This window comes from Agrilus planipennis, unplaced genomic scaffold, assembly GCF_000699045.2.
Source record: "Agrilus planipennis isolate EAB-ADULT unplaced genomic scaffold, Apla_2.0 scaffold28, whole genome shotgun sequence".
Lineage (NCBI taxonomy): Eukaryota > Metazoa > Arthropoda > Insecta > Coleoptera > Buprestidae > Agrilus > Agrilus planipennis.
Window position 1 is genome coordinate 1,701,632 of NW_020438897.1, and position 21,162 is coordinate 1,722,793.

Sequence of the window (21,162 nt, forward strand, 5' to 3'; positions counted from 1 at the left end):
AATCTGCAAGCTTTTCTCTTTTTGCAGCATGTAAATAAATAAAATTAATTGCACCCTCTTCAACTAATGAGAAAAGGTACAATGTACATAACTAAATGTAACTAATTAAAGTTAACTGTTTGTTTTTCTGCAAAACATAACAACTTTCTAGTTTTCTTTTTGCCCAGTCCCATAACTAGCTTGTAAAATTGCAAGGACAAAAGTCATCGTTATTGCTAATACACATTCAATTAACGCGTTGGTGCTAATTAAATCTGATTATACATACATATATTTTTTATATGAAGTGTCACAATTTATGCTAAATGCATAACTTAAGCTGTTGCATTAATAATAAATTAATTTAACAAATAATTATTACATTTCTTAATTTGCTAAGCTACAATAATTGGTCATTTCGTCACTGTAATTTGTAGATTGATGAAAAAAATTATGTTAAAAGTAAAGTCGTATTACAATGACTACATTCTCAATTTAATAAAAATGCATACTGTCTACAACTTTAAAAAAAAATGAGTATAAATATCTACATATTTTATTAGGTTTAATTTATTATAATAGCACAATAAGGGTCATATTTAAAGTTTTGTCAATAATATTAGTCTTAATTGAGAACGTTATGCAAACAATAGTATACATTTGATATGAGACCACACTTTAGGCGTACCATCATAACTATTATCATCACCATGACTATAAACTAATAATCATCATCGGTACAAAATAAAATGCAAATATGTATGTACAGGTTTGCAATGAAAATATGTGCGGCTATTTCTTGTCGGCGTCCGAATTTCTATATTAAAACGTCTGACTAAGGGGGGTGAAACTAACTGTCTAACTGCCTAAGGTCTACCTTCGGTATCCAGGATGGGATTTATTAAAATATCACCAATTTTGACGCGTCGCTGTCTTTAAATGTCAATATTCGGTCATAGGAACATAAGATATAAAATGGCTGTAGTTAAACGCCTGCCAACGGAAACCTGTTAGGTTATAGCATGAAGAAACGGCATGGTTCAAGTGATATACACCATCGGCAACTATACCTTACGTCTAAATTTAACCGGGTTGTACTAGTTAATAGGACAAGAAGAGAAGAAGATTTTTTAATGAATTCTGGGCGCGTTGATGATAAATTTAGAGGATAGTTATATGATTTTCAATTTAAAAAGGATAAATACCAAAGACAAACAAAAAAATCCATTAGAAGATTGTGTCTTCATTTACGTAAATGCAGCAAATTTTATAAGAGTGCAGAAAATTATTTTAATAAGTAGAGAATCACTAATAAATGTGTTAAATATAAGAATGCCCTATTAGCGTCTGTAATGAAACAATTAGGCCTATTGCCAGTGATCAAACAAAATCTTATACTTACCGAACGTATTTTGGCCTTGCTTGGTGTTTAATTAAAAAGGACTAAAGGACTTCTGGAAATGTAGAGCCCCCAGGACCAGAGGGCAGCCCACTTCACCATCACCCTTAGTCTGGCACTCCATTGCTTACCATATATCTAGAAAAAGAATAATTAAGAATCACTTTTGCTTAACGTCGCCGACACAAGATCCGCTGCCGTTCATTGAAATAATTAATTTGACTAACATCATAAGAAAGAATTATCTGATTAAACACTATTAATAATTAGTACGTTGTATGATTACGTAAATGTTTAAAGCTTAAACAAACAATACCAAAGTAAATTTCCTAGAGCGTATTTTTAACTAACTTTCTTTTCCTGATGCCAGTATGTTATTAGACCAGAGTAATTTATTTTCATCACTCGACATTTCAGCGGTGGCTCCACATTTAAACCTATTATTTCAGTTCGTGATGCGGTAGTTCGTACATTATTATTATTGCACATACAATTCACACGTAGGAAGTATTCGAAATAAATGGATATTAACGATAAAAGAGAGTGCATAATTTTGTGGAATCTCAGTCATAAAAGTCAGTAAAGAAGGCCTTAATTTATGGTCTTTATTTCAAATTCCCGTTCACTAACTTTTAAAATGCTAATTTAAACTAACGTAAAGAAGGTCTTCCTAAGTACTTAAGAATATAAATATGTTTGGTTAAACAAATTGCTTGTACAGCCTTTCTAATGGGTAATGATAAGGACGTATAGCCGTAAAATTTATTAGAATTCACTTTGAATGATTACTCAGTTTACTAAAACGGTCAAACGGTCAGGAAAATAATAAAATGGTATTTTCCTTAATTATAGATACACCCTGCTTTGGGCTTTTGAAATTCTTATATTTCAGTAAAACTCTTAAGTGTTAACATTGCCTTTTACTAAGATTAGAAGCCTTAAACGCGTTTCAACAACCAAGGTATCATCTTCAGTTAAAGGCTCGCTCCTTTGGGTTTTAAATCTTTAAACGTTTTATAGAATTTTGAATTCATTATAATTATTCATTATTACCAGTTTATTTATAATGTCCCGAGATAAAAATGTTCAGTCTCTCAGAGTCTCTAAAAGCGAGACTCGAGTCTCCATCTCTCATCGAGTCTCTCTGGTGGCGCTGAGAGAGACTGTCAAAAAAACTGTTTAGCGTCTCTGAACGAGAGACTGGAGTCGCTCATAGAGAGATCCTCATTTCGTATCCAGTCTCTGAACAAGAGACTCGAATCTCTGAACGAGTGACTCGAATCTCTGAACGAGAGACGAATTTTTCAATAAGTCTCGATAGACATGGTTAAAATTAAAAAAAAGTCCAACATATTTCAGAATTCTCACTCTTTCTATCTACGAGAGACTCAAGTCTCTCAATTTTTCAGTTTTATTAATTCAGTCTCTCTGTGAGAGGCTCGAATCTCTGAATTAACAATTTTATTGTTCGAGTCTCTCATACAGAGACTGTGAGAGATCCATAAAAACACCTAGGCAATAACTGAGAGACTGTGTAAGACTGTAAGAGACGCTCTCAGAGACGCTAAAAGACTCTGAGAGACTGAAAATTTTTACCTAGGGGTGAGGTATATTATTTTGTATTTCATTAAATATATTGCAATATCTAGTAAGTATTAATGAAATTAGATTGTTATTCGTTGTAAGGAGACGCAACAATTGGAGGAGATGCAGAGAGGATGGAGGCCAGTGACTTAATGTATGGTACACACACATGAATATGAAGTGATAAGTGAAAAGATACTTTAGTTAACTGATGCAAAACAATTTTGTCGTTTTCTGTAAGCAATTATGCAGTTACTGATAGTCACGACTGTCACGGTCACATGTACAAGAAAACCGTTCTTGGACATAGATACTAATGACTCTTCCGTTATATGTATCACATTTCCTGGTTTCTCAGTCAACATGCAATAATTACAAAGTAGAGGAAAAGGTACCTATTTAGTTAGATATGTTGCCCACCTATTCGGTCACAGACATAAATCTGAATGGTTTTCAATCTAAGCACGCGATATTACGTATGCAAATTATGCATCTTCAATCCTACAAGACTTACAAGAAGAATACGATGGAAGGCTTCCTGCTTATACTCATTATTACGCAAGAAACCGTTTTAGGTTAAAGTAACGCAGATGATGGCAGATTTCATTTACGTACACACTTGTACGTACTTGGACTGTACATGTACAAATATGAAGTGACTAAACCAACATTCCACATAAAATTTTCAATTTTGTCGATTCTAATGAAATAACATAGGTAAATGTTAAAAAATGACACTGTGAAAGATCCAATTACTGACTAATAACGAGTCATATTCTGTTCATCAAAATTGCACCTTTTTAAAGTAAAGTGGAATGCATTTATTTTGACACCGCCTATATTGACGAACCGCATAATATGAAGTAATTGCAATGTTAAATTTGGTTTTCATATTAAATTCTCTATAGGAAAGTTGGAATATAATGACTCCGTTTAAAATGGCATATCATTTATTATGACTGATTCTCAAGAAATCATATCCGGCTATAGTGACCCAAATGATCAATAATAACATTTTCGCTTATTATTCTGACCCTTCTTATGTATCTATATTGATATTACAATTCATCGTTCTTTTTCTTTTTCTGTTAATAAATATATACAATTTGTAGTTCTTCTCTCTATTAAACTAAATAACTAACCAAAATAAAAAGTTGTTTATTTTCTAAGACTGCTTTGTATGGCGCCCGTTTAGTATGACGTATTCGTCATTTTTCTTAGATGTCATTATAAGCGGATTCTACTGTATATGTATGTTCAAGTTAATCTGTAAAATTCGGTACTTTTGAATTCGACTAGGAAAATAGCTGTTTCTATTAGATTCTAATTAAATGCTTAGCTAAGCATTTGGTATTGAAACAGCTGACGTTCAATTATACTGCGAATGGGAAGGGGAATATAGCAGGGGCTTCAGAGCAGTACATAGGGATATTTATTCTATTTTCTATTACACGCAATTATGAAAAGGTGGCATTTATCTTTTGAAGAAAAAAATGACGTACAGTAATAAAATTCGTTCAAATAAATTCAGTAAGTAATATGAGTCAAATACAATTTAAAAATTTGAGGGGTGTTACTATTTGTTCAAAAGATTTGGAGAGTTGTGCTACTTTAGGACAGTTTTCAGATAATCGTGGTTAAAAAAAAGTATATTCCACATATTCATCAAGTTAGGCATTTTCGCTCTTGCGATATAAAAATAACGCACTTTAATAAAAAATTTTTAATTGTTACCGCTACTTTGCACTTTGATAATAATGTGAAATGGTTTCTTTAATTAGACCACGTAGGAAGTACCGAAGTTGATGAGACCAAATATTGGCTTGTCGATATTAGACCAATGTTCGGTCAATCTTCAAGTGCCAATGTTCGGTACAATAGGTAACAAAGTATTGATCAATCAATACTGTACCGAACTTGAATCAAAACAATGGGAGGATGTGTGTGGAAGATGTGGGCGACCAAAGTATCCATGTCTACCTATTCCATTCCCATAAGCTTAAAGAATTTTAGAAAACGGTTCCCGAATGATCGACCAGACTATTTAAAGGGCGACATGATCACTTGATGTTTAGGTGATAAATTCGTAGCGGGAGGGCTGTGGAGAAACGGGGATTGAAAGATATATACTAGACAATTTTGACAATGCAACTAGTCACTAATTTACGCTTGGCCTAAACTTTTAGTTAACCTCTAACGCTAAATCTGCCAAGTTTTATCAGCCAGAAGAGTTGAAAAATTAATTTCAAAAGATGTTCCCAGCTTAACTAAGAATAATTAACAGTAAATACAGGCAGAGAGTCTATTGTCCGTCGGTTTTAGAGGCTGATGGAGGTTTATTATTAATGGTACGTGAAAACTGTGGTAATGAAATTTAAATTATTTAATCAAGTAGATACACAAAAGGTCTGTCTAAATTTTTTGTAGGACTTGCGGTATGCGGAGATATAAAAGAAAACGGATTACACCCTTCCTCAAGATGGCTGCTAAATGATGGAAGTTGTTGCAACCGCGAATACAGACCGTTATATTAAAGATGCGCCGGATAGTGATTTTGCTGGGTACCATAAAGCCTGATACATGGAATTAGCTGAGCTAGATCTCACAAAAGTGTCGGATCCGCCGGGTATCTATATTATACCCTCTATTAATGTCGTACATATTAAAATAATGCTACCCATGTGCCCATCCAAAATGTACCTCCCGATTGATTAAAAAATTTCTTTTTTCTCTTGTTTCCACTCTTGACAGTTGATTATCTTATCAGAATTACAATAATTGTTAATTGTTATATTCTTGTAATTAAGTAACATGTTATATGGAATCAAGTCAGTGTGAGAACGAATTGGACCTTGGATTGGGCCGGTCACCCTACTTGGTTTCTCGCAGCCAGGCAGACAGCTCGTTGCACTCCACATTGCACTGATATAATTATATACTGCACATGCGCTTACGACCTTCAAAACTTGCACTTGTTACGTTAGCAGCACTGTTTGCTGTACCTACGTTCTTCTCTTTCTCTCTCTGGTTCGGTGTTGATCCTTTCTCTTAACCGCGCTGACTGCAATTGGCATTTTAACCGGAAATTGTCGTTTTCCAAAAAACAAAGACTGCAAAACTATCGCACGTTTCTCAGTCGCGCCTGGTCACGACCTTCTTTTTTATTTTCTTCGAACCAAGTGCCTTCGTCTAGATCACTAGATTAAACTATTTGAATATAAAATTGATAGAGAGGAAGTTTTATTTAAAGCATCACGTCCGTATTTATTTTGATTTGAGTTTCTCTAAAAATCAGTTTTCTGAAAACATCATAATGTGAAGCTGGCAAAACTTCCTGTGGCATTTGTTTTTTTATTTATTTTTAAAACCCACTGTCTGATTGTCTTGTAACACGTTATACATCTCGATAAGCTAAAATTTTTTCCCTTTGACACAAATACTTCGACGACAATGCAGTGTCATGCAAAAATATTGCATAAAAATACTGTTTTGTTAATAAAAGTGAATCTTAANAATATACTCGTAGGTGCCTCTATTACGAAAGAGAAGAAGACAGGAAGTGTCTGAAGATATCTTAATTATATCTATTATTGTTCCCTTTAATGTCAAGTAGCACTTTAGAAGTAAAATTTTTAATTATTAGATTTAGAAAGTCGTTGTTACGTGGATATCGAATTTACAGTGTCTCTCAATTTTAAGTGTACACTTAAATACGTGGCGATGGTCGCATAACAATTGAGAATGTTCGAGAAGAGTATTTTATGGAAACAATGTTGTAATGGTTGGAATCAAGTTCTAAAGAAAACATCGAAAGAATAAAGAAGTAATACGTTATGTAACAAAAGCAAAGTTGAATTTTTTGGCATACTTAATACAAGTACCACATTTTACAACGTGCTGATTTTTCGACGAACGATACCTCTCTAAATATTACCAGAATGCTTGCGAAATCATTTATGGAATAATCTGGTTAAAATAAAGAAAACACGGCGCGGCGTTGGTATACAAGCTTATTAAGATTATATTATTTAAGATATATTGCCTATGTTTCAGTGTATTGGGAGCAAAACAACGGTTTCTTTTTCGGACTGAACTTACGCGAGATTCTTTCTTATTTATAAAACAGTTTTAAGTCGTTGTATTAACTATTAGGGAATGAACGACTAACCATTATTTACAAGGTATTATTACATGGTTAAAAAATTTAAATTTTATCATACAATATCGCGCTTCGAAAAAATTCTATGCTGTTCTGGGTTATTCAGCTTCTCGCTAATCGATCTAGCGTAATGACTATGTTTGAATTTGGATATTTTTTAAAGATATCTGTTCTAGTTTTTATATACAATTTGTAGTTTTTCTCTCTATTAAAGTAAATAACCAAAATAGAAAGATGTTTAATTTCTAAGACTATGCTTTGTATGACGCTCGTTTAGTATGACGTGTTTGTCATTTCCTTTCGATGCCATTATAAGCAGATTCTACTGTATTTGTATTTTGTTTGTTTAGAAAATCTGATTTCATGATCTTTCATGTATATCTCAATGTCAGCTATTCAAAATTAACTTATAATGAAGTTGCTACATTGGTTCCTTAAACAAGAAGATTCCAGAATATAAGTTTAAGGTTATCTTGCGGAACGATAATATGTGCTGATACCGAAATGTCGGCATCTCTTACACATTATATAGGATTTAGAAATTCATTGATCTTGAAAGGAAACAATTTAAATTATTATCAAACAATAATTTTCAAACCAATAAAAAAAAATCACATGAAACAAATGATAGATGTATTTCATATTGCTATTTGGTCTCAATGTTAGTTGAAATTTCACAGATAGATGTAAGTTATCATCTTTAGGGGAATTTGTGGATGATTAAAAAATCAAAATCAAGCACAATTAAAATCAGAAAATTACTTGAGTTTCCGATTACCAATTCTTCAATGGATAACCACAATAGCCTCAACCAGGAAAAGCTGTTTAAAATTGAAGTTAGTAAATTTATAAGATTATAGGTAAGCGCCTTTTGATAAAAATTTCTAATCATGATTAAAATTAAATTAAATATTTCGCTCAAAAACTATTACTACAGTCATTAAAACAAACATGGGACATATACCTTCTTTTAAGTTTTAGCAAACATGAAGTGTCAATAGTAAATTATATTAATAAAAAGTTTTCTTAGTGCCACAGAACCCGGAAATTTTATTATAGATATTGTAATTAATGATGTGAAATCGAATTTGTTAATCGTAATTACAGATACAAGTTTCTAGGTATAGTGAGGAAGTTTTTATTATGACGTGAAAGCTTCTGTTCAGATGATAAGTATGAACAACACTTCGATACGATCATCAGCAAGTGCTTTTATTTATTTTCCATACTAATTATATTTGTTTAATGAACAGATTATACGTAGTAGGTACAAACATAAAATAGACCGTTTCTAATTTGCAAGTCAGCAAACAAAGTTATTTTACATAAAGCAATTTTTACTTTCATACGTACAGTAAACACATTGTGGAGGTTAATTATTGTTTTAATATCTACTTAAAGACAGATTGTAATCTTTCGAATTTTCGAAATGTGTTTAAGCAATAACTTTTATCATATTTTGCTCTACTTTAAATATCAGTGATACCTGTTAAAATTATAGACGTTTTTCTATTGTCGGACGATCATTTTTACACTTTTATTACCCGCATATAATATTTACGAAACTGTTACCACCATAACGCAGAATTGTGTAACGAATTCTCTATAACGAAACTACCAATCTTAATAAAAAAAAAACCTACCTACAATATGCCTCATTTCAACAGCAAACATAAATAGCAAATGAAATACTTNCATCACTGTTAAGATTACTCAAACTAAATAAATAAATAAAATTTGCATTTTTATGTTTCAAAAACATAAAAAATATGCCCAAACAAATGCATTATTAAAATTAAAAATTTGATTAAAAACCTATTGAAACATTAAAAAAATATTAATCTATTATCAACGAATGCTTTTGACTGAAATATCCTTATCAGCCACTAACATCCCCAAACACGAGAAGTTCTTACCTCAGAAAAGAAGTTCGAAATTAATCTGAATCTAATTTCACCTAGATTAAAAGGCAAAAGCATAGGTACACAAATTGTTTTTGTTTTTTGGTATCTATTGAATAATAGTAGCTTAAATCCCTTCCTTTTTAATGATCACTACTCGAGATAAAAAAATATTAATCTATTATCAACGAATGCTTTTGACTGAAATATCCTTATCAGCCACTAACATCCCCAAACACGAGAAGTTCTTACCTCAGAAAAGAAGTTCGAAATTAATCTGAATCTAATTTCACCTAGATTAAAAGGCAAAAGCATAGGTACACAAATTGTTTTTGTTTTTTGGTATCTATTGAATAATAGTAGCTTAAATCCCTTCCTTTTTAATGATCACTACTCGAGATAAAAATGTTCAGTCTCTCAGATTCTCTAAAAGCGAGACTCGAGTCTCCGTCTCTCATCGAGTCTCTCTGGTGTTGCTGAGAGAGACTGTCGAGAGACTGTCAAAGAAACTGTTTAGCGTCTCTGAACGAGAGACTCGAGTCGTTCATAGAGAGATCCTCATTTCGTATCCAGTCTCTGAACGAGAGACTCGAATCTCTGAACGAGAGACTCTCTTAATAAATGGTGTATCGATAGACATGGTTAAAATTTTCTAAGTTCAACATATTTCAGAGATCCCAGTCTTTCTGCGAGAGACTCGAGTCTCTTTGTGAGAGATTCGAATCTCTGAATTAACAATTTTATCGTTCGAGTCTCTCATACAGAGACTGTAAGAGATCCATAAAAACACCTAGACAATAACTGAGAGACTGTGAAAGACTAAGAGAGACGCTCTCAGAGACGCTGAAAGACTCTGAGAGACTGCAGAGAGACTGAAAATTTTTGTCCAGTGTAATAAGAAGATATATTACATGCATCTGAATGTTACAATGTCTATATGGGATGCATGTACAGTAAAGTGCAATAATATGACGCAATGCAACCATTATGAAGACTCCTTGATAATGAAAAGTTGGTCCGTTGGAATGTATTGTACTGTTGCATTATGCATTACACAATAAGTGAGAATAACAACAATAAAAGTGCTTACTCACTTAAAACTCTCACTCTTGCCATAGCCCGACTGGTCACCCATACATATGCATACCTACGACGAAACGTAACCTACATACTTACGTATTATAACAACAATAACAACGCGTATTGATTGCATATTGTCTAAAGATTAACCGTTCATCAGGAATAATTAATTGATATTAGTACAAATAAGTACAAACAGCATGTGAACATTTATTGGGAGATTTACTTGGAGCTTTCCAAACTGATACAAAAGTACTTGAAGTAACTCAAAATAAAATTTTGAGGGTAGAGTAAGATCAATATATACACTGAACTTTTATTGATTTGTGTATCACACCCTTGCTGAAAGTCACCTCTACTTAGACAATGTCGGTTTTGGTATGTATTATTTCTAGCTGGAAAGCTCTCAACAAAATCGTTTCCACTTAATGATAAATCGACTTATCGAACTGAGCCCACGGCGTGACTATTACGTCATAAGAGACGTAACGAAACAGAACAAAAAGTTCTTGACAGTCAATACTCTGTATTCTATAGAAACCGTCAGACATGTGTCGCATTTGAATCTCATTGGGACTCGTCAGCACGCCGTATACAGTTTCGATAAAACACCTGTTGAAATGAAGCAGAAGAAATGCAGATAGCGAACGGACGAAATCCTTTTCTAGTTAAGATATCGACTTGTTTAACGGAAGTACGTAGTTGGTCAGTATCTTCGAGAGTTCCAGCAGACCATTGGTTTTTATATTATCCTACCTATCTCCTATCTGGTTTTTTCCAAAATCTAATTTGTATAAACATTTTTATCTATCAGATAACGAAAATCCTTTGTAGTATTTATAAATACTGATATCACGCAAATGACAATTAAAAAACATTTTGCAGAACTTTTTAGGAAGTACCTACATGAGAACTTATTGTACACTTTCACCTATAAATTTATTCTTGCCAAGCCTCAATCAAATGAACACATTTATTCAAGAAAACGGTTGTAGGCAGAAGGTTTTCAAAGAAAATTCTGTATTTGTACTTATTACGTTGGCGTAACAAGCATATGTAGATTTTGTTAAGAAATGTTTTATAATGAAGCTATTGAGTGCTGACAAATTCAAAAGAAATTGAAAGCAATACCTTGTAATTAGATACACCTGCATCTGCAACTGCATTCCTAAATAAATGCTCGCGGCGTCTTATTAATTAATCACTTCAGCATTAGCAACGTCTCCTTACAGTAAAAATTACATCGAATTCCAATGTTGTCCTTAATTCCAACCAAGGCTTGGACTTAGCGGCCTACTTTTTTTTAGAGGGAGGCAGGCCGAGAAGGAATCAAAAACAAAAAAATTTAAGAACATACGCGTATGCTTCCACGGCTGCAATCCATAATAGAATTAAAGTTCAAACTGATAGGCCTTAATCGAAATTGATTTAATCGATTATTTAACGATATCTCATCATTTTAAATCTTAATTAGTATATGAGAATTTACACTCAAACTCATCCTAAACGAAAAAAATATCCATATCCACGTTGTCTAGATGAAGGTGATCCAAAATTGGATACTGAATATTTGGTGGTAATGGTTGTAAATAACGGTTTTTCGCGTTTTAAAAATAAGGTTGTATTTATATACGAAAGGTGAATACTCCCCTATAATAGACGCATACGCGAGAAAATACACCGACTGAAAAGAAGCCACGGGGAATTCCCGTTCCGTTCGATAGACGCACACATAGGTTGGTCACAATATCGTCAATTGTTTTTAATGGAGGCTAGGTGATTTTTGTATCCACAGCGTCCAGGGCTGCAGTCCAAAAGTAGATCCATTCCTGAACGCTGAAAAACAATGTGATGACCGAAAGCGAAGATGAAGTCATGTCACCATATTCGAAAGTTGCTAAGTTTCGTAAATAAACTATTTTGGTGAAAAAGAATCAGAGGAAAGTACGAAAGTAATCTTCCACTACCACAATTTTGACTCCAGTATGCTCCCTTTTTTAAGGGTTTTAATGAGACTGGCGTCTATTTGTCTCTCTATCTTTGTGCCTTCCTTCAGTGTCCGTATATAGCTTTAGGTAATAATACCAACAAATTTGGACAAAAAAAAACAATACTTGCAAGAGTAATAATTAAAGTACAGTTGAGAATTCGTGTTGCAGAAAGAAATGTAGAACGACAAGGACGTTTGAAATTGCCATTGCGTAACAGTCTCAGTCAGCGCCAAGTTTCACTGCCAAGATTAAGACGACAACCATAGGATTACCGTCGCCAAGTTCGACAGTGTTGTTGATTTCTTTTTAACTAGGTACCCGTAAACTTATAGGTGGATTATTTATTACTACTAAAGCTGTTGTCGAATTCGTTTACGCAACAAGGCGAATGATATTTGACTTTAACAACCGAATCGCGGAAGTTGTCACTTAAATGCTTTTGAACACACCTCTCGAATATTTTTGTTTTTATTATCTAAAATAGGCACCTATATATATACATTGTATATGCAATGTTTTGAAAATAAGTACGTTTTCACTAAAATCATCATGTCTAAACGTCATTTGGAAAATGACCACATCATACAAATATACAGTTAGATCAACGAGACGTAGCCCCTTAGATAGTAATGCCTACTGATGCGTATTAGCTCATGGCTATTCTATGTTAAGGTAAATCATTCAACTTCAGTCGTTCTTCGAGGTAAGAACTCGACGTAGACAACTAGTACGGCTGTAATTTTCATAATCAATATAGTGAACGACTAAATAAATAGAATAAAAGCACATAAAGTGGGAGTAAATAGTGTGTTCCCCATATTCTACATTTTAAGTTAAAATCTGTGTACAGCTAGTAATACTTCAAAAAAGTATGTCGTTTAAATGTCAATGATATTTTACTAACAAATTAATGTATAATAACCCAGTAAAACTATAAAAAAAAATCAGTCTGAAGATGGTTCAAATAAATTTGTTGAATTAAATGACTGTAGGAAATCTTCTGAGATATGAATGGTGTTAGTAAGAGTTATAGTAGAAACGGAAATATGAGTAAAGTGAGGCAGAGGAAGATTTACATTAAAATCCTGTTCGCATACAGTTACGTATGAGGGAAATGCGTGTCCAATCAGGTATCAGAAAATTAACAATAAGATTGGATAAATTGTTTGATAAAGTTCCCCTCAAATAATAATTTTAAATACTGATAATTCACTGCAAATAGTAAAGAATGGAAGTGCGTGCCAATCAGTCTTATATGAAGATTGGAAAAACTTTGGCGGTTGTTGTAGAACAAACAGAATAGCTCAAAACCCCAACGCCAAAACACGACACTAATTGTCCGAAGCACTTATCGGTAACAAAGTTACCTTCTTCAGGGACTGAAGTAAACTAAACCTAAATGGAAACTAATCCTAATTTATACTGATAGTTGTTAAGGTTCAGTGAACATGACCCGATGCCAACAAGGTAGATGTTCAATGGACCTTAACAATCATGAACGTAATTAAACTAGCCTAAATAGCGGAGATCCAGGGATAGGACCGTTGTCATTGTTAAGAACAATTTGTTTATTTTTATAAATGTATAAACTGTCTAGTAAACGATTATTCCTAACTTCTTTAACTAACTTAATATATATAATATTAATATTATGTTTATCAGTCTTATGACTGACGACCTTATGATGATGATGAAGAATCAAAATCTTATTGTTTTCTATTTTGAATTTGATTTCAAATTATCAATTGGAGCAATTTGATACATTCTTAGACGAACCAATATATTTTAAAGTGCTGTTTTATAATTTTCTTAATGTTGTCTCCAGATTAGCAGCCAAGCAGGAAGAAAAATAAGAAGAAAGGAGCCAACTCTTTTGAGCACCAGAAATGTAATGATTTTTCACGATTTTTGAGTTGATAATACAAGGAGATTCTCCCGAATGCTTTACCACTTTTACATTTCTAAACTGGCAACCCTTTGCGTTTCGTTTGTTTCACAAGGATTCCCCGCTCGCGTTCAGAGAAGTAATTATTTTCGATAGTTTGTATGTGGTTATGCAGTACTTTTGGGAATATAACCTTTAGGGGATTCCCCAAGTTGAGTCACTTGTCTTTACAAACAAAAATTCAGATATTACTTTGTCATTAGTTTGACAATAGCAAAATTGCACCATCCCATCTCTGGAATAACATACTCATTATTTATAAGGTGTCATTGTAAAGGGCGGCTAAACTGATAGATCGGTCCCAGTGGCTAAATAAAGTAAGTGGCATGCCCTTCCAGTAGATCGCTCAACCCAATCCTTGAAAATTAAGAACATCGTTGGAATATGGTGTAATACATCTACTTGTACTTATCTGTTAATGCTAATGTTAAAGTGATTAATCAGACGCCACGTCCAGCCTGAGTACTGGTCGTGATGAGGAATTTACTTTTATCTTTCCATGGGACTCTCTGGTTACACTATTGTAATACATTCCAAAATATCTAATTCTACAGTGCTTTATTCTCAAATATTGTCACTGCAGGGTTACCCGCTTGATCGAGCATTGAATTCTTTTGTAGTTATTTCTGTTTGAAGCAATTACTTATCACTGTCAGTGTAAAAATTGAAATACATGAATGAGAAATACTGTTTAAGTAACTTCTACAATTAACTAAACCGTTGACACTTCGTTAGACATCAAGATGACTTTCAAACCGCGAAATATCCATCAGGCTACAAAACACTTCCTTATCATTAAAAATCATTACAAATTAATTCATTATAAAAGTTTCTAAATTTCTTTTGCAACGTTTTAGTCATAATTTTCGAGAAAGAAAGTTAATAGCCAATCCTTGTTTACATTTTCAGCGAACATTGAACATAAAATACAACCAATGTATTAAGAAAACTAGCTGCCTACTTCAATATCGTTACAAAAATCAATAAAAAGTTACAATAGGCACACGACGTATTTTACCTATTATAAACATTAATTGCAGTCGTTGTATATTTAGCAATGTTACGTTATTGTTGCTGCTTTTTCAGTAATTTTTTGCCTTATCTCAACCGCGTATTTGCTAATTTCGATTGGGTAACAGCAATGTTATTGTCGGTCCAGCGGAAACCGGAAAACGGAAATGAAACTTTTTTATTGTTTCCGAGGTATGCTTTCAATGCGGTCAGTAAGAAAGTAACAGAATAAAAACTGAACTCGGCTCCTGGCTACATGATCATCGAAACTTGACTCATTATTACGGTTTTTCATATCTTTTACAGATAATTATCTTCAGAAAATTAATCGTTTGGCTCGAGCTATTTTGAACAATTTTGTATACATAACTTGAAATAAATGAAAGTTAAGAAAACCACGCGAATGTTGTATACTAGTTGAACCCCTTCATATGGTAAAATTAGTACACTCTTAGACTTAATCACCAAAGCTACGTTTGGAAACTATTCATAATCTACTTACAAATAATGCTAGATGAACATACAAATCAAAATGAATCATAAAAGAATTAAAAAAGGCATAAATAGAAAATAAAATAAAAGTAGTTACCAAAAGACCTCCTTATTACGGACACGTGTTTCGCCCAGTTCTAATGTGGACATTATCAACGTGAGACTCATTAACAGTGCGCGAAACACCACAGTAAACAGGTTTTTCTTATAACTAGAATGAGACTTATTTTGTATAAGAACAAAGGCTTTCACGGCCGGAATCCTTAGTAGAATGAAGATTCGGGCTATAGGGCCGTGGTCTAAGTGAACTATTCTGTCCATACGTTTCGTCAGCTACTGTAGGTGACATCCTCAGTGGTAGTGCTGCGTTGACAACGTGAAAGTAAATTATATTTCGAAGTCTCGACAGCGACTAGCGACTAGTTCAGTTAGACCACGGCCCTATAGCCCGAATCTTCATTCTACTAAGACTTATTTTGATTCATTTATCTATTCCTTTATCACAGTCTACATTTTCTACTTTAAATGAGCATTTGTTAATGTAACAAGTTACAATACGAGTAAATACATGTTATATACAACCAGTTTTTAGCAAGTATCGAAATACATTACGGTATTTTAAATGAGGGTCACATTGACATAATTGCAGAGGTGCCCGCATTCTTAAATGAATTTAGAAATAACTGATTACATACATGAATATAATCTATGTTTGTATCTGGAACAGAAACATTGTGCAAAATGTAATCGAATTTAACTAATACTTAATATGAAACAAAAGAATATTATTTAAACAAAATACAGGCCCTAGACAAAAATTTTCAGTCCCTCTCCAATCTCTCAGAGTCTTTCAGCGTCTTTCACAGTCTTTTACAGTCTCTCAGTTATTGCCTAGGTGTTTTTATGGATCTCTCACAGTCTCTGTATGAGACTCGAACGATAAAATTGTTAATTCAGAGATTCGAGTCTCTCACAGAGAGACTGAATGAATAAAACGGAAAAATTGAGAGACTCTAGTGTCTCATAGAAAGACTGGGATCTGTGAAATATGTTGAACTTGAAATTTTAACCATGTCTATCGGAACACCACTTATTGAGAGATTCGTGTCTCTTGTTCAGAGACTGGATACGAAATGAGGATCTCTCTATGAGCGACTCGAGTCTCTCGTTCAGAGACTGGATACGAAATGAGGATCTCTCTATGAGCGACTCGAGTCTCTCATTCAAAGACGCTAAACAGTTTTTTCGACAGTCTCTCTCAGCGACATCTAAGAGACTCGATGAGAGACGGAGACTCGAGTCTCTCTTTCGGAGACTCTGAGAGACTGAATATTTTTATCTCGGGGGGCGCTTTAGAAGCAATTGACAACCTTTGCTACTTCTTCGCATTTAACAGATTTCAAAAATTACAATGGTCCTTTTAGCCTAAAAGACTGGATAACACGAAGAAAACACAAAAAAAGAAAATTTTTAAAAATGAACAAATTTTTTTTGAGAAGCTTTTTGTTTTTAATGGAACGTGCTCATGCAATTAATATCTATAAGATATTATCCTTTTCGCATTTAATAAAAAGGGTGAATTACTTCAAATTGAAAATTTCAACAATACTTATATTCATTAGAGTACCTACAATGAATTTACCGAAAAGTCACGCATCTACATGTTTAAGAAAGATTTAGATTACAGATTGATACTGAATACAAACGGGTGATAATTCTATATTTATTAGGTACTTAGCGGTTTTTACTGAACAGTAATCTATACTGGGTTATAAACCTTGAAGTAGTTACGTGAACAAAGCAGATGTCAACCTGTAGAATTTAAAATATCACATCACTAAAAGGCACATTAATTATGGTTCTCAAGGAGATAGCGTTACAGCATTGATTGATGGAAAACGCATAATGATAGCTAAGTAACACGAGAATTAAATTACTGAACTCCTTCGATGTTTCTTCAATTATTTTATTAAATTTTCGTACTTATTAATTTATTTAATGAACATATTTAAATTGAAATAATATTAATGTTTTGTCTTAATTTGTCTTCAATCTCCACCATGGCAAAACAAAAACGTTGCTTTAAGAATGCTATGTTTGTGAGTCAATTTTTTTAGGGAGTTACACTTAACAATAATTAGTTTATTAACTTTGTTTTTCTTCATTTTTTGTTAAATTAATGCATATAGGCACTGTAACTGTTAAAAGTTAAATAAAATCAAAGAAAATGTAAGAACGTGTATGTTCTACTTTTCTAAGTATTACTGTTTGTGCAGTATGACTTGTGTATCATTCATTGTATTACGGCTACAAAAAATGTAGACTGGTGAATTTAAATGAGAGACAGACATGGCGCCATAAAGTAAAAGTAATGTTAAAAAGAAAAGGAGCCTAGTGACGTTGCATTTATATCCTTGGTTTCCCTAAATTGTGTTGTCCGAAGAATGACGAAACTAGCTCAAGCGTTTTGAATTTATGTTTAACTAATTTTTTTTTATTTTCACAAAGATTACTATTTAAAAATTAAAAAATAAGAATACATTTTTTGTAATATAATACTGTTAAATATTCGATACCTATTCTGTCAGTGTCAAGGTAGAACGACGATTACTCATAGAGCTATAAAATGAGGCAGTTACATTAAAAAACAAATATTTATATTTACTTTTTATTTATATATTTCACAATAGTTTCCTCCAAGAATGATACATGTTCTAGCATAATATGTGTAGGAATTCTGTAGCAAAAATAGTTGATGAAGTAATAGGTTACATTAATCAAAATGCACTCGTGTAAGTACATTTAAATTTCATTCAACTGATTGTAACGGTAACCATTAATTGAATATTTAATTTCATTGTTAATATAATAAGGTAATAAGGTATTCACAGAGTTGAGTTTGGACTGTGGAGGATTAAAACTCGTATTTGTTTTCGCGCATTGGTTATGAAGCCTTTAGTATTAATTTTTTTCTGTTAGATCTCACATTCGCTGTAGAAAAACTTAAATAAGTGAAAATCCTCTACTCACAATGTGAGTAAATTTTTATATATAGTTCATCATCAGCATCATAAGGTCGTCAGTCCTAAGAATGTTTGGACAATCACCTCCACTCTTTCATAACTTCGCATTTCCCTAAAACTAAAAAAATTCACATCCTTAACTGTTTGCAAACAGTAATCTAATTTAGGTCTACCTCCACCCCTCCTACCACCCGCTTCAGCCTCTAATATGTCTCTGACTAGACCTTCATATCTAAGAAGGTGTCCTAATAACCTATCTCGCCTATTTCTTATTGACTTTCATAGAGTTCTCTCTGCTCCTATTCTTTCCAATACGTCTTCATTTCTAACCTTTTCTATCCACGATATCCTCATCATTCGCCTGTAACACCACATTTCGGACGCTTCTAACCTTTTCTTTTCCGCCGCGCACGCCGTCCATGTTTCGCACCCGTACAACGCCGCGCTCAAAACATACACATTTAACAACCCTTTCCGAGTTTCACAAGCATAGAAGTGACTTCTTTTTATTGAAGGCGACTCGACCCTACACTATCCTCTGCTTTATCTACTACTCCATCCGTCCTAGATACCTAAAATCAGTCACTTCTTATAATTGTTCGTCTGTTTTGTCAGTACCGCATCCATTTTATTTGAAGCTATCTCTAACTCCTCCTTGCTAGATATATCGTTATGTAGGTTTTTATTTCGAACAACCCGCCACTGACTTTGTGGTATGTAATGTGTTGTCGAGATGTGACTGATCTAGTGAAAGTTTTTTTACAAATTTCTTCCTTGCATAATACGGCGATTTGTACTTTGCGTAATCGGCTCGTGAGAGGTAAATAATAAAAGTTGTTGCCTTCTCTTGTACAGTTTGTCATTAAGTATACACGGTCAGAGTATCTCATCCAAAGCGGTGCGGCGCGGCATGATCATTCTAACCGAGTTTTTAAAAGTTTCACAAAGCGGATCGGGCTTGTTATCGGAAATACAACATTAACGAACACAAATTATTTAAAGTTATTGTACATTCAAAGTTTAACATTTCTTGTAAGTATGAAGTGTTTCATATTACCGGCATAAAACTGAGTGAAAATAAACTAATTGACAAAATAGTTTAAAATATTAAACTACTTAGCGGGTAGAAGTGTTTAACCGAACTAATTGATGATTAAAGGTAAACATCTTTACTTATAGCTTGTGATGTTAGTCAATAAGATAAATGCATAGTTTTAATTAATGACTGGTTCACTGTTAATTATATTATTTATTCAAACCTTGAACAATGTCATTTTTGACTCTGATTCCGATTGAATGAAATATGCGACCTTATTAAATATGTGAAATATTTCTTGGATATAAAAAGAGTTATGCCACAATATTCAAGTAAAATTTATATTTATTGGTTTTTAATACTTTAATACTTCGCAACGTTTTCATTAACTAATGTCCTTTAAAAACCTTTGTCGAATTTTTTTGAATGATTCAAAATATGTCGAATTTCTAGTAATCTGTATTTTCTTTTCTTAACTACAATTTTCTTTAGCGTCTTTACAGAACTTATATAGTTTAACGGAAATACCACTTTAATCGTTTATCTCTATTTATTCAATTATATTAAAAAATTCATAACGGTATTATGTACTGGAAATACCTCATTATTAATATTTAGAACTCCATATGTTTTGCATCCAATTAGCAAATCTGTATCTATATTTATTTTTAATTATGAAGATATATTTCACGAATACATAGATTTTCGTCACATTAAGCCAAAAATGTATTAATGACGGTCAGTTCTTATCTATTGTGTCACCTTTTGGTCTCTCTTATAACTCTTTTTAAAAAGGTTTTTTATTTATGTAAACACTTTGATTAATTTTAATTGCTTGATTTATTATTGTTTGATTAATACAATTGCGTTACAAGTTCCCAAAGGTTGGGGTAGCTCGAACTAGGAATGATGAGCGTTTACCAAAGCCTACCGCAATGGCTAGGTGCAATAACCCTCGACCATGCAATCGAAAATGACAATAGCAATTTAATTATAATTTTTATATGTATTTACAATATCTTATGTTCCTACGCACTACTAAAACAAAGCCTGATTACGATACCTACCTTCCCATGATTTCTGTTGATCCAATGTCATCGATATTACTACAATGTACTAATTATTATAGATCACGTAACTTTTTTAATAGTAGAACGTAGGCTAGTGGTTATTAATATTACCCCCATATCATTAATTAAAGTTTTTATCAAATATATTAATTATAGATACAATTACAAATCGAAATTATTATGTTTAAAAATTTAAATGTGAAGTACCTAAGTAGGTACTTCAACTTATCACTCGTACTATCTATGCAGTTGAAAATAATAAGCAATTGTTGTAACAGTAATCTAACGTATTTCATTAATATTACGATTTCAAAAACCGACAAAACAAATATTTGCTTTGTTCAAATCACCGTAAATATTGCGTCTCCACTATTTCTAATTGCATAATTGTTTAATAGCATTTAATCATCACTATTAGAACAGATAATTCCGCGATGACCCTCCAAGGTCAATTTTTATACAACAATTTACTTTACACTTCATAAAAACAAA

General features: G+C 32.8%; 1 protein-coding gene across 2 annotated transcripts in view; it reads left to right on the forward strand.

The window, feature by feature from the left end:
- LOC108744550 (pancreatic triacylglycerol lipase) overlaps window positions 1-21,162 on the forward strand; it is a 56,803-nt gene that overhangs the window by 15,476 nt on the left and 20,165 nt on the right. Inside the window, exon 1 of one of the 2 annotated variants that reach the window (XM_018480382.1) lies at window positions 19,234-19,723. The exons of the other annotated variant lie outside the window; for it this stretch is intronic. The gene's annotated coding sequence lies outside the window, so the exon portion shown is untranslated. Of the gene's footprint in view, window positions 1-19,233; window positions 19,724-21,162 lie in introns of those variants that run through there. 2 annotated transcript variants of the gene reach the window in all.